Source organism: Macrosteles quadrilineatus, unplaced genomic scaffold (assembly GCF_028750875.1).
Source record: "Macrosteles quadrilineatus isolate MER2022 unplaced genomic scaffold, UCM_ALF_1.0 Scaffold_6__1_contigs__length_79288215, whole genome shotgun sequence".
NCBI lineage: Eukaryota > Metazoa > Arthropoda > Insecta > Hemiptera > Cicadellidae > Macrosteles > Macrosteles quadrilineatus.
Window position 1 is genome coordinate 67,452,702 of NW_026542599.1, and position 15,912 is coordinate 67,468,613.

Genomic DNA, 15,912 nt, shown 5'->3' on the forward strand with positions numbered 1-15,912 from the left:
TTGTTTACAATTAATGTTTGTCTGCTTTAACTTTGTTTGGATTAGGCCCGGAAATATTAATGTCATAAAAAGAAGATCAAGAATAATCAAGAATCACGATTTTAAATTACCACCACAACCTCAGCCGAGTTTTATACAAAGATTGAACACAACGTCAACATTGACCTAGGATACTGCAATTAGACAAACCATCCTTTTATGAAATCGTGTTCAGTGTGGTTACGTTTGGGGGTGCCTATCAGCGCCCCCAAACGTGAAAATATTACTTTTATTTTAACTATGAATATATTGTAGTTTAAATTAACTATTATGGGAAATTACGATGTACATTTTTATTCAATGAGGGTGGGTAATTATCAAGGATAGAACTGATAACCGTATGGATAATAAACATTGACAATTACGTCATTAGCTTTACTAGCGTGTTTACTTTTTATATTCCTGCTACATGTGACCAGTTCTTTTTTCAAATGAATGTTATTTGAACCAAACAGCTGTTTCAAAACAAACTGTTATTGATTTTACTTTTCTTTGTTTAGACTTATTTATTTAGCAATTATTGCAGTGAAATTGATATAGATGTGACGATTAGTTTTGATGTTAGGACACCAACGTTAAATTATGTGTACTGTGAATTTTATTGGATACTATCGTTTTATTTTAGGTGATATTTTTTTTCCTATGATGGAATAAAAACATATTTGGCTACACAACATTTGTTTACAAGATGATTTTTACATTAAAACTGCAAGAAACTTTGTCTTTATATGTGTAAACTAGCTGATCTGAATTGTACACGGTTTTAACTGACTACTGAATTCCCGTACGTAGGACGGGCTAACACCTCGTTTCTTAATATTACGCAAACAAAATCATATTTACGTTATACATATTTTACATTTGCATATTTTAGAATAGTTATTTTACTGATCTCGTTGGAATTTCATAGAAAGCTGCAATTTGGTTTAATGTTTGCTTTAAACTATGTAAAACATCTAAAGTTTTAGTCCATTTAAAAAAATTTTAAATTTCAATTAAATTCAAATATTATTTTATTCATAGTATAAAAGTAGAATGATTTTACCAAGTTTTCAATCCAAAATCGAGGGCCAATAATTGGTATTCAGAAAATTGTATACTACAGTTTCCAAGTTGCCATATTTACTTTGTTTGTCTAAAAAAAAACTTTGTTTGTAAATAGTAATTAATTAAATGTCAAAACTAAACCTTGCTCATATTTCAATATTTATTCATATTCATCCAATCGATGTAATATAACATATATTTACCTAAAGCTTCTTTGAATTATAGTATTAACTCTGTAAACAAGTTTAAAAACACAATTGACTCAACATATATGTAATTTATAGCCAAAATTTATTCATTGGTTTATTAAAATTGTTATCCAAAACCAGTACTACAATCACGTATAATGTATCTGGGGTCAAAATAAAATTAAAAAATATAAAAATAAAAATTCAACACGAGTGTAAACTCCATACATTAACGCATGTGGTTTGAGATTTGAAGAAGATAATATCAAAATCAAAGCTGTGCTAAATTAAAGTAATGCATCTATATATCTAATTCCGTAAGCCCAAAATTTTACAATGAAATTGTGAGCGAACCGGAGGCCGTAGAAAGCTGGGAGGGGTCTCATTTTAAAGGTCTGGGCATGAAATTTTGGGGAAAATTATTCATTTTTCTTAATTATGCACCAAAAGGTTGTGACAGAATAAAATAATTCACATTTAAATAACATGGGAATCTAGGTCATGTTTGCTTTGTTTACATTAAAACATGTGGTTTAACTTTATTTAAAGCATATGGTAATATGTAATATGCACTGTAATATGTATACTAACCCGAGAGGTTGAACCTACCAATTGACTATATTAATTTAATTGCACGATCTGGAATGCCACCACACAAATTAGTTTTAAAAGTTGGTTCAATAGTGATGCTCAATAGAAATATGAAGCTAGGGTCTGGATTAGTTAATGGAGTACGATTGGTTGTGTTAGGTATTACTGGAAAAAGTGTAAAGTTAGTAGTAATTACTGGAGTAGGCAAAGGAAACGTATTTTCCATGCCAAAAATAATACTAATATCCACAGATCCTAATATGCCGTTTAAGTTTACAAGGAAAATTTTCACAAAAATTGGCATTTATTTGAAAAATTTATCTCCATGTATTTTATCTAAGTGAATTTGTCTATATTCAAAGAAATGTATATACATTTAATTAATAGTCATGAAGATTATCATTGAAAATTATCCTTAGTTGTATTATGATTAGAAAGTTTATACTATAAACACACCGCATGAAAAATCCTTTGTAATTTTTATTTTTAACAGAGCAGACCTCAAAATGCATTATGCAGGTATGTAATGACTATTATACATATTATAATATACAATAATGTTAAACGATAATCAAGGTAGGGTAACCCATGGGACTAATAATTTGTACAAAATAATTACTAGAATATATATATAGGGGCTACTGCCCCTACAAGCCACTAGTTTTAAATATTGTTGTAAAATTAAATTGGATTTATCAAATAAAAGAAAGAAGACTATTAAAGACTTTTGGAAAATTAATTTAAATAAGACAAAAGACAACTTTAACAGACGATTGGTGAGAAAGTTCGAATTTCAATCTATATAATTAATACGCTACATGAAACTTTGTCGACATCTCATTGGAAAGAGCGTGTCGCGTAGATTTGCAAACTGGCCTTACATTTTTTTAAAGCCCCTTGGGCTCTGCCCCAGTGGCTTTGAATTGAATTGAATTGAATTGAAAATAACTTTATTCATAAATCATACAAGTATGTACATTGAATGGCGTCAAAATTCTTAAACTACTTAAGCTTATAACATAATATCAGCTGTACAGTTCATCAAAATTATACAGTACTTCTTGTGTTAAGTATATTTTAAGCTGGGATTTAAATTTTTTACAATCATCAATTTTCCTCAACCACTCTGGAAGCCCTTCCAAAAATTTTCTTCCAGCACATGAAGGTTTTTTGTTATAAAATTCCAATCTATGGGCACCAACAGCAATTTTGTTTCTATGCCGGGTGCCATATTCGTGGTTATCCCCTAGTTTAGGTAACATACTTTCAGACAAAAGATTTTTAGTTAAAAGAACGGTATGGAAAACATAAATGCCGTACACAGTCATTATACCCATGGATAAGAAATGATCACGTACGGAAACATCCCAGTTTAAATTTAACATTCGTCTTATTGCTCTTTTCTGCAAAATTAAAATTCTATCCAAATTTTTCTTAGATGTTCCACCATAAACACTTATGCCAAATGATATTGCGGATTCAATGAAAGCAAAATAAAGCTTTTTCAAAATATCTGCTGAACAAAATTTAGACATTATACAAATTGCATAAATTCCAGATGTGATTTTGCTGACAACATGGTCAACATGGGAGTTCCATGAAAGATTTTAATCAACTACTAAGACCAAAAATTTAGTTGTAGTAACTTGATTAAGATTAGAATCTTTAAAATTAATCACTGGATCTATTGGATTTTTTGTTTACCTGTTGAAAATACCATAAAGTTAGTTTTACTGGAATTTAAAAGTAATTGATGATAGTTTAAGAAAGCATCTATTGTTTTTAGGCAATTCAAAGAGTTAAATTCCAAACCGGAAACAGATGTACTGCTTACTTTTAAACTTGCATCGTCTGCATACAAACTTATTTTATTAAATATATTGTTTTGAAGTGACCCGGGCATTCCTTTGATGTAACAAAGAAATAAAACAGGTCCTAAAATCGAACCCTGTGGGACCCCATGTTGAATAATAGATAACTTTGAGCAGGAGGTTGAAAAAACGTTATTTTTTAATTGCTTCATTTCAACATACTGAGATCTCTGAGTTAAATAGGATCGAAACCACTTCAATGACCTGCTGTCGGCACCCAAATCTCGGATCTTCCCCAAAAGAAGCTGGTGTGAGACACTGTCAAAGGCCTTAGTCAGGTCCAAAAATATGCCCACTGTTTTATCCCCTTTATCCACTGAGTTTATTATTGAATCGATAAAATCTACTGCTGCAGTTATAACAGATCTACCTGGTCTGAATCCATGTTGTTCATCATCATGCAAATGGTTTTCTTCTCGATAAGTTACTAATTTGTTATATGGCTTTGAAAGTTCCCATGTTATCCTTATGGATAGCTGAATTGTATACATTTTGATCAGCTGTATAATTTAATTGCTGTTATTTATTTTTCAATTCAATGAAACGCATTGAGTACATTTATTTACTATTTGAGTTTGTGTAAACATAACCCCCAAGACGGATCGTGGTAGTATGGTTGTATCTTAAATTTGTGTATTTATCGTTGTTTTGTGTTGCTATGACGGATCGTGTTAGCATGATTGTAACTTAAATTTGTGCATTTATAGTTTTTTTGTGTAGCTATAATATGTTTATTTGTTTTTTTTTTTCTTTTAAATGCCTCCGACGCTGAGAAGGAGAAAACCGGCCGGAATGCTTTAGGTTTATCAATAACGAAGATAAACATGGACAACCTTATATGGCTATAAGTCAGGAAATATTTTTAGAAAACATTAAAAAGCAATACCAGGTTATGAAATATGATACAATATTTACAGGAAATGTTGATTACTGTTATACACATCGTTAGTATCTCCATGAGTTACACACCGGTAATCTTTTAGTTGACTCTTTTAAACTCATTGTAAATATGACTGTTACTCGTTTTAAAATATCTCCTGTAATACTTTGCAATTGCTCAAATTCGAGCAACATGTACACTAGTTAAGAATTTGTCAATGCAATTCGAGTTGTCAAAGAAATTGTAAACCACGTTATAAGATGGCTTTTTGCGGTTTCCTTTGTTTTAGGACTGTCAATTGAATTTTTGCAGTGTAAACCAAAATAGTAACATATTCGGATTGAAAACCAAATAACAACTCTGTGAATAACCGAAACAAAATACTATTTTTCGTCATACTGCAGCAAAAACATCCGGTTTTTATACATGCGTTGCGGGTCTAAAGTAACATTATTAAGTTACTCCCTAGCCATTTTAGTCCCTAGGGAATAAAAGTCAGCTGTTGTAAAGAATTGTAAAATTCTATGTGGCAATCACATGGATCAAAATTATTTATCGTTGAATTCTTGTCAGTCCGAGATATCGATAGTATAATCATAGACAAAATGTACAGTTACACAATCGTAATAGACGAAATCATTGAATCACTTACTAAACAGCCGCTCATTTACATTAGCAGAATTGAAAATAAGCTGGAAGTCGTTTTGAGGGGTTATCTTTACATAAAAAGTAATTTAGTTTTCTTGCTTGGTTTGTTAAAGATGCAATAAGACGAAAAATATAGATCATCATATAACACTGGCAAAAATTGTCTTTTCAACCTTCACTCATTTTCCGAATTGAGTCACACAAATTTGAGGTCGAAAAGAGCCACTTTACGCCCTTGTAATGAAATATACTATTTCCAATTAATTTTCATAGATTTCAGCCAAACATGTTGGGAAATGTTTTGATGCTATGAGCAACCCTATATATCACTTTATTGGGAAGAAAATAAAGATCACGGAGTGAAATACCTCCTCTGCTGTTACGAGACTGTTGATACTTAGACATAAATAGTAAGTCATAATAAACCATTGCCCTTTACGACCTTTACCAATAAATAAACTCAGCATCCCAGATGATTCAGTGCCAAATTGATTAAAGATATGGTTTATGGTGGTTATGACTTTGTAACGCCATGATCGAAGTTTGCAAACTGTTATTTATTTATTTATTAAAAGTTTTATATTTACCGGTGTTAACTGACTCAAAACGTTAAGCAAACCAAAAATATCTATATCCCATATAATTGGTTACTGGTACCATAATACCACATAATATTAATTTGCCAAAGTATTAACTTTACAAACGTATTAACGTCAACATTACTATTCACATAAATTGACATTCACTAAATTTTAGTGAGAATAGCATTTAAATCATAATTTTATGCCGCATATCTTTATCTGAACTCTCTGCAGTTTTTAGGTCTCCAGCAATTTCTGTTTAGCTGCTCACCTTAGTGCAAGCAGTGTTATCTACAATTTAAAATTTTTGAAACGTACCTATTTGAAATATTATGAATATTAGTTGTAGTTTTCTTTACATTTTAGCAAGTAAACGCATTTATGTTCAGGCCTACTTACACGTACACAAACATAATTACATACTTTTTCATATGAGCTTTGACAGTAGTTTCTATACATTCAATCTTTCTATTACGACCTAATATATAGTTTGTTTAGTCAATTTTTTAATGTTTCAAATCACAAACATTCCAGACTAAAGATAAACTCTAAGACCAGGTAAATGTTTAAAATATAGAACAAATTAAAGTTCGTTCATACTTCAGACATTTAGTAGAAGAAAAATATATACATACTGAATTTTACTGAATAGTAAAACACGAATGCATCAACACGATAGTTTATTGACTATTCCTACTCCTGCAATGTTTAGTGCAGCAACACCGCTCACAGTAGTGCAGTACTGTAGCATTCATAAACTGCAGGAACAATTTAAAATTCAACTGAAACACCTATATTGTCATTGGAAACTTGCGGAATTTTTTTTAATCAGCTTGAATTATATACAGGGTGTCCCGAAGCTCTCTACCAATATTTTAGGGCATTGTTCCTGAGTATGAAACATATCTAAATAAAATTTTTAAATTGTCTGGAAGTCCTTAGTTACTCACACAGCCACAAATTTGTTTATTCACTTATACATTGTTTTCTAAAATTGGTTAAAGATACGAAATTGAAACTTTGCACAAACTTTGATGACAAATATACAAAGCTAAAAAGAATTATGATAATTTTTCAAATTCATAAAACAAAATGGCGGCTTTAAAATTCTTTTCAATAACTCAAAAACTGTTGATTTTACAACAATTTTAAAGGCCGCCATTTTGCTTGATGAATTTGAAACTTTGTTATAACTTTTTTTGTAGCTTTGTGTTTGTCATTTTTATTTTTTTAATTGTCATTGTGCACAGTTTCAATTTCGTATCTTTAACCCCTTTAAAAATAACAAATGAAAAAACTAAATGGTGGCTGTGTGAGTAACTAAGGACTTCCAGACAATTTAAAATTTAATATGATTTATATATAATATACATGGAATGCATTAATCTTCTACCAAGCTAATTTTCTTGCGATTCGTGGAATTAGTAGGCTATTAGTACATATTAAGAAGCAGATGATTTACATTAAATTTCAAATGCAATATGAACTCTTATTTCAATGAGTTCTTAAGCTTGCTAAGGGTGCACATCATTACAATATTACAAACTTTTTATTTTAAAAGAATTCAACGAAAAGCCTACATAATTTGTTTGAATTTGTCAGCTAAAACCACAATAGAATATGTATATTTTTACCATATATTACAGCTAATTAAATAATTTGTACAACAGTATTTTGGTGTATAAAGCGCCATTACCCTCACCGCTGCAACCCTTCAGACCAAGCGAATTTACATCACCTAATTGGATTTTCAATAAAATATTTCCTTAATATATGAGATTTGTTTCCTATTAAAATATCAACAGTAGGTGTGGCTAAGCCATGAGACTGTACATAGCAAATGTTTTTATTTACATCTGGTTAACACAGATGATATTTTGTTGGTGATTGTAAATAAACTATTAACTTTTTGAATGAAAACTAAATTGGATGAAATGAGTGTTCTTTATTCTTTTAACTTAAACTAAATTTTATCTATGAAACAAATCCAATTCTTAACTTATATAAACTAACTAACAAGAAACTTTAAACTAAACTTCTTACTGGACAAGAAAATCTCAAACCTCAATCCTAAATCCGCGACAGTAGGTTAACGAGTACTTAGGAATGCTGGCACAGACGAGGTGATAAAGTATGTTTAAGAGAAATATTTGTAGCTTATAATGAAATAAATAAATTTCACAAATTCAATCAAAATACATGAATAAACTAGTAAACCACATCTTTTTTTCTGTAACAATAATATTGAAATTTTAAATGTAAAGTTCATATTTATTTTTTTCATAAACATTAACCGTTCAACTTTGCTTCTGCAAACAGAATTAAACTCGTAGATGTATTTTCAAAGCTCTACAAAACAGTTTGTAAGAAAACTGTTATGTTTTGACTGTTTTGAGGGTTAACACCGGAGAGATCATCTTTCTCATAGACCTCAGGTCCTATAGTCCAAACGTGGGGGCTCAAGAACTCGTTAGAATAATCGTAAATTAAGATTTAACGTTTCCAAATTTCATCCAAACCGGATGATTTTTACTCGAGTTATCGAGCTAATGGGTATAGACATGAATTTCAACGATTAGTGTACCTATTAGCATCTGGGAGCTTTAGAAGAAAACAAGTAAATCGGTCCCAGGTCTAGGTCTTACCATACCACCTACAGTAATAGATTATTATGTAGGGTAAATTAATTCAAAACAAATATTGCATACAATAATAATGTAATAATACCCTCGCCACAGCAAACCTGCAGACTAAGTGAATTCCCATTTGCCTGATTGCATTGACTCTAAAATATCTCCTTAAAAATATCACAATCATTCCCCATTTAAATAGCATTAGTTTAACGAGTACTTAGGTTCGCTGCAACAGGGAGGCTAAGGTATTATTTTTTATTGTAATAGTTTAGTATAAAATGAATACATTTTCCAAATTTGATCAAAATATGTTCAAAAACAAGCAAAATACAACAGGTTACTTATTGTCCATAAAATTTTTACTTATAAAAAAAGAATTTTTATTTATTTTTTTCTGTTACTATTAGGTGCATAATAAAACTTCAATATACTAAATTATTTAATTTTTTAAGCTCTTAAACAATTGTTTGAAAAGAGATTTCAAAACTGTATGTTTTAGAGTCAAAAATGGGGAAAACCAATTTTTACCCCATAAACCCCTATTCCCATAGTCCGATCGTGCTGGTTCGCGAACTCGTTAAATTAAATGTAGGTTTACACATTTAAACCAAATTTCATCAAAATCAGATCAAATACAATTACAAATATACAAATGATGTATTTACCTATTCTGCCTAAATGTCTTCATGTACTACTCAATACTCATAGTTCTACTACTATGAGTACTAAGACCCTCAGGCAAAATAGGTAAATAGATAATAGATTGTTTCCATAACTCCTTACTGCTATTATGTTTAATTTTGATAACTATATTTATTTAGACAAGCTGTCCAAGTAGTCGATTAAAATGGAATATAATTCAGATCTGCTAGTTTACACGAATAAAAGAACATTCTGGTAGATTGAATATGGTAGTATTCCTATATAACTGCAATAAATATTACTTACCACAAGTCACAAAAGGAATATGCAGGTTTCTTGTCCTAAATCTAGCTGCACGACAACAAACACTAACATCAAAACTTAACAACACTCTGACAATGTTCTTTTGCATTATTAGATCAAAATGTTTAGCGCAACGAATTTTCGAGGTAAAATAAATACACTTATATTCTTGATTAGACATTAACAAAACACGATACAACATTAAAGAACACATCAACCGACACAACTAAAAACGTATTAACCAAATAACCACTACAACAATGGAATACTTGACTGCCAACAGCTGATTCGTGTTTTACCAGTGATGCCAACCTTAACAACGTAATAGAATGTTTGGAAATACACTTATTCTGATGAATTAACGAAAAAAGAGTGATTATTTTGTTAGTGTGTGTAGGCCTACTGTGTACAGCTTACATTTATTAAGTTGTTCGATTGTTTTATTATATTGCTTGAAGGTTTATTTTAACATGATAGTGTGTATATCATGAAGTACAAAATTAAGTTTACGTAGGTTAGCTTGTCCAAACGTCTGTGAATGAATAATAATTTATGTGTATTGTTAGTGCCTGTAATGTCAAAAATGCAAACTCATTTCACAACAGGTTAGCACTAAACTGCACGCTTTTGAAGGCGTTGACTTTATGTTTATTATGTCTTTTAGGAGGTCTAAGATATTATGTTATATGAAAACAGGAAAAAAGCTGTACCCATGATATTAACATATTTTCTAGAAGTTGTTCAATTGACCATTTTATTGGAAGGGGAAAATAAATGGAAACACATTTTTGCCAAACATTTTATGGTTTAAAAGTGTTTTTTTTTTTCAATTTCATCTTCATAGGTGCGTGCTCAAAATACAACTACGTCGAAGTCATCCATAAATGTAACCTGGAAATACAAAATAAAATATAAAACATATATCAACTGCTATTTAGATGTACATGTATCATAGTAGCTAATAGTACTGGAGCATAGATCCCCAGGAAGTGAAGATGTCCCTTCAGTATATAAAAAATTCTACTGTTCTGTAAATTGTAGTCATCCCTGTGCTTCAATGATATATTATATTATTACAGTGATACATTCCAATTTGTGTAAAAAAATAAAAATACGTTTCATAAAATTAAAATAATGGCATAAGCATCATCAAAATGAAGCTTAGAGTGTATATATTTGCTGAAAAGTATTGGTATAAAAGAATTTCTTAAGGGCTCTCCTAGAACTAGGGAATGCCGGAACCATAATTTTAGTTTAGGGTTTCAGTTTTTTTAGAAATTAAGTTTTAATTTTCAAAAGGTTTAGCAGCCGACGGACGAGTTTTAAGTTGTTTTAGTGGTGGTTTAACTAACAGCTGGTTTCGAACTGTCATTGAAATGTTTATGTTACAAATTGTTTGTATACAAAAATATTGATCGTCAGAGTTTGCCTATACACTATTTCACTTTAAAATTTAGTTTCTTTCCTCCCGTAAAAGATTCATTTTATCAGGACATTGTGCAGTTTTGAACTAACATATTTAAACGTATAATCAAGTTGTGTCATAAATGCAATCCGTCTAAGTATAAGTGCTAAATCCTTTAAGATATAAGTGGTTTACGTGTTGATACATCTTTTTCTAGATGTTTGGATATAAGTATGACTGCATACAGTACACATTTTATTCGTAATGAAAATGTCAACCGGTGTAGTAGGTCTCCAGAAAACTTACCAGTAAGCTGCAGGGTGTCAGTAGAAACCAAAATCGATTCATACCATATCATAACCATCCCAGTAGTACTGTATGATTCAGAAACTTGATAAAGGGGTACATTCCAAAAGTAGACCAAAAGGCTCGGATCTCTGATGGGCTGGGCAGGCTTTGTATGGCGGAGAGAAGATGCTTCAACTTCTAAAAGTGTATTTCAAGGAGTACTGCAAGGTAGACGACCACTTGGAAGACCAAGTAATGAAAGGCATCTTCAGACTAGTATTTTCCTTAGAAATGGCAGGGGATGGAAGAGAACGGGAGGCCAGGATCATTTTAGAGGTTTCAGGGGCCAAGGTGGTAAAATTAGGTACGGTAAGTGATAGTAGGCCTATGCGGTGGAAGGTGGTATGTAGCTACTGTACTCAAAGCCAGTGTGTGTGAATCGGCCACCAAGTTGTAAACTAGCTGTTCTGAATGATATTCAGTTTTAATTGACTACTCGATTCCCGTCCAACAGCTCGTTAATGATTTAATTTAAGTTATTTAATGAAACAGCTGGTGAATGCAATAACTGCATATTTACTCGAAAAATATGTTTGTGACGCTTTGTTTAGATTGAGGAAATATGTGAATTATTCAGTAAGAGGGTTATGTTTTGTAAAAGAAAGGTATAGTTCGGCCGCTTAGAAAACGACCTGCGCGCTAATGCTAAACCAATGCTGGAGGAGGTCGTTTTCTAAGCGGCCGACCTTATAGTACGGGTAAAGGAGGAAAACGGGTCCGCGACGTAGGAAGTGGTGAAGGAAGTAGTCAAGGTGAGATGTCCGGAGTGTGGAAACTGTTTATGACGATTAGATTTAGGTATCTGCATTCCTAAAATGCTATGGGAAGGGAGGAAAACGGGTCCGCGACGTAGGAAGTGGTGAAGGAAGTAGTCAAGGCGAGCGGTCCGGAGTGTGGGAACTGTTTATGACAATTATATTAAGGTATCTGCAATCCTAAAATGCTATTGGAAGGGAGGAAAACGGGTCCGCGACGTAGGAAGTGGTGAAGGAAGTAGTCAAGGCGAGCTGTTCGGGGTATGGGATCTGTTTATGACCATTAGATTAAGGTATTTGCAATCCTAAAATGCTATGGAAAGGGAGGAAAACAGGTCCGCGACGTAGGAAGTGGTGAACGAAATAGTCAAGGCGAGCTGTCCGGAGTGTGGAAACTGTTTATGACTATTAGATTAACGAAACGACACACGGAAGATTTCTCAGGTGCCGTTTGACGTCACTAACTGCTGACGTCACTTTGAGGGAACACCATTACCGCAACGATACGGTTTTGAACCATCGGCCTCGGTGGTGTAGTGGATAGCGTGTCGGGCTGATAATCCGAATGAACCTGGTTCGTATCCCGCTGGTAGCACTTCCTGTTTGTCAACATGACTACTAGCCAATATGAGAACGGCCATTAGGAAACTTCATTAGGTATCCTAATTACTAAGAAACTCCTAAAGATTTACTAACTAATCAATTACATTTTGGAGAAAGTATTGGATCTATACTTTATTATATTTATACTTCATTTAGGAATACAACGAATTAAAGATTATTGTAAACGAATGAGCCACATCGGTTGTGTGCGTAATTTAGTAAAACTTTGCAATTCATGAATGTTAGGGGTGGTGGAGGGGAAAGGTCTTAAGGTGATTTCAGGGAACTTTTTGTACAATGTACATCTTTGTGTGTCCTATTCAGTGGTATATAGATTTGCTTGTCACTAATTTGTTCCATTACAAAACCTTTATGGACTGGGTTATTACTTCTTATGTTGTTTTATATGGTTATAACATTGCAGGTAAAGAAACGTATTTTTATATATATTTTAGTGTTTTTTGCATGTTTTTATTTAATTATTATGGACTGACTATTGTACGTCAAGAGGATTATAATTTGTGACCTAGCCTATTACTTATTTGTTGAATGGCCCAATAAAATTTTGATTTTTAACGGGGAACAACGAACGAACGAACTATTTGAGTTATAAGCCAATCATCGGTCTCAGGTAAGAGACACAACTCTCGGCTTCTTAAAGAATCCAATTAATCCTCACACCGTTAGCGACAGCGTTAAACAATGAACAATGTACCAGTTGAGGGTAGTCTTGTAAGAGAAACTAACAGAACACTGCGAGTATCAACTAATAAAAATATACTATTGTCAAATACCACAGCTTTAGATTGAAAATAGGACAACTTTAAATGTATAGCTTACTACATTGTACCTAAAACCAATTTTTGTTTCTATTTTTTATATTTTTTAAAGGTTTAAAATCGATCAGTAATATATAAACTATAGTGGATTAAGTGGGATTAAGTGTTATCAGTTGAAGATGCATCTAGCGGGGATTAGGTGAACTGTCGCGAGCCTCGACGGTAGCAGCATCTAGCGGAGATTGACTGAAGTAGTCTTAAAACTGCTCACGGTAAAAATATTGTTTTCACCACACTATGATGTTTTTGGCTGTATTACATACGTTAATTGGTGGCTGAAAGTTACGTTTTGCTGGCCATGCCAGCTGTCATCGTAATTTGGGGACCGAGCAGGTTTTTACAGGCCGGGGCCGCAAAATCAGCTGTCCGCTTACTTACTTAAAACATGAATGCATTTAAAATACACAATCAAAATCGATAGCATTGCAATAGAATTGTGGTATTGTCACCGTTGCCTAGCAACTATTTATTTTTATTTTTACTGATTCCTCAAATTATTTCTTCACATAACCTTAAAGTTGTAGTTGTGTTGACTATCAGTGTGCATTATTATAGTGGTGAATAGTGGTAATAGGGTATAGTGTGGTGAAAAATAGCGTTCGTACCACGGACCGAAATGGTTTTGCAGCTCTCGATCGATAAAAACTACCTCGAGCCGGCAAAACCTCATTTTCGGCCCTAGGTACGAAATATACTATTACGGTTGTTATATATTTTCAAACATTTTAATTAGCTCACTTTCTTGTCCGGTACAAATTTTGCAATCAATTTTACACTAACTTCCCCATGAGCTAGAGACTTGAAACTTGAATCTTAGCTCACAAATGGATTAACGAGAAACAGATTAAGCATTGATTATGGAAAAGTATTGGATTAATTAGCTCCGCTCAATATTGCAATCAGACAGCTTTATTGTACACCTAGTCACTTACAATTACAGTTGCCTTGTTCAAAACAGCAGACAGCTGATTGTTTACTCATCACAGCTGATTACCGCATAGTGCTTACCTCTAACATAAGTATACACCGGGGGACGCTGGGTGGTCAGGGTAGGTCTAGCAGAAGTCACAGTTACCCTCGCAGTGGTTGCTGAAGTTTCATTACGTAGTCTACATCTGCGGCAGCATCTCCCTGACCGGCAAGGTTCAGCAGCGGCGTCAGCAGACAGCATGCTGCAGCAAACCTGCGTCCATCGGACAGAACAATCAGAACAAACAATTGATCGATTGATGAACTAGTAAAATATATCCTGGCTATCGAAGCAGCCTATTTTAGTACATCGCAGCTACACATAACATCTTACCATCCCACACGGCCTTGTGCAAATAAACTTTCGCAAGAGTGAATCTTAAACTGTACACTCCTGTTATCTGGTTAACCGAGTATCCGTATGTGCTCGTCTTCACCTTCAAATCTGAATGTTACTAGTTCGATCCTAGATGCAAAAAGCTTATACAAAGTGACAAAGTTAGATGGATTGAAGATTCCAAAGGCGCTAAAACTCAGATAAAACATATTACACAAAACAAACTAGATACATACTTAAATTAACTACATCCACAACTACATCAACAATCATATCAAACACCTTTTTCTACTGAAGGTCATCATAACCCCAAATACCCTCCCCACTCCAAATGAAATACCCAGCTTCTGCTTCATTTATTTCTTTAATTTTTTTGTATTTACGGATACACCATTTTTGCATAGCTACACAGACATTAAAATACTTTTATTTCTTAAACATACAAAGGACAAAAATAATCACATAAACGAAACAGTAATACTATGGAATGACAGACAAGATTATACAACAATTTAACTTTAACAGCTGAGTTGAACCATATGATTTTCAAATTTATCTTAGGCCTACTAAAGTTCATAAGGTTTCATAATATAAGGAACCTGCCGAAGTGAACCTATTTCCAAGACCAGCTTCAGTGTGTTTAACCAGGCTTAACATTCACTGAAGTTCCACGATCAAATACAGGAAGGTCGCAATATATTACCGGACTTGAAACTTCTTGCTTCATATTTCATTATGGTTATGGGGTGTCTCATATCGACATCTCTAATCAATGGAACTTAAATGATATTATGAAAAGCAATCAAGTTAGTAAGCTAGGTGGTAAGCATATACACATATTTTCGGTTACTTACCAAAACTAGGAGTAAAACCGACAAAATTAGAATCGCAGTAGGTTTCATTTCCAACAGACTTTGGACAAACCTTTTCTGAAGAGGATCTACCGGTGTTTGAAAAATATACAGGGGCGGATGTGCTGTTTTTAATTACCTAAAGTGATTTTCAAGGTCAAAACTAAATAGTAGAGTAATGTTCTAAATGACAAAAGAAAGATGATTTATGTCAACGTTAAACATAGGTTTCCATACAAACGCTTTGTTGACGCTTTTAAACAAATTGTTTAAAGCATTGTGGACAACTACAAATGGAGTACCACCACTTTTAACAATCACTCTCCATTCTAATGAATACTAGAAATTATTTGTTCAAAATCCTGCAATAATTATGTTTTTT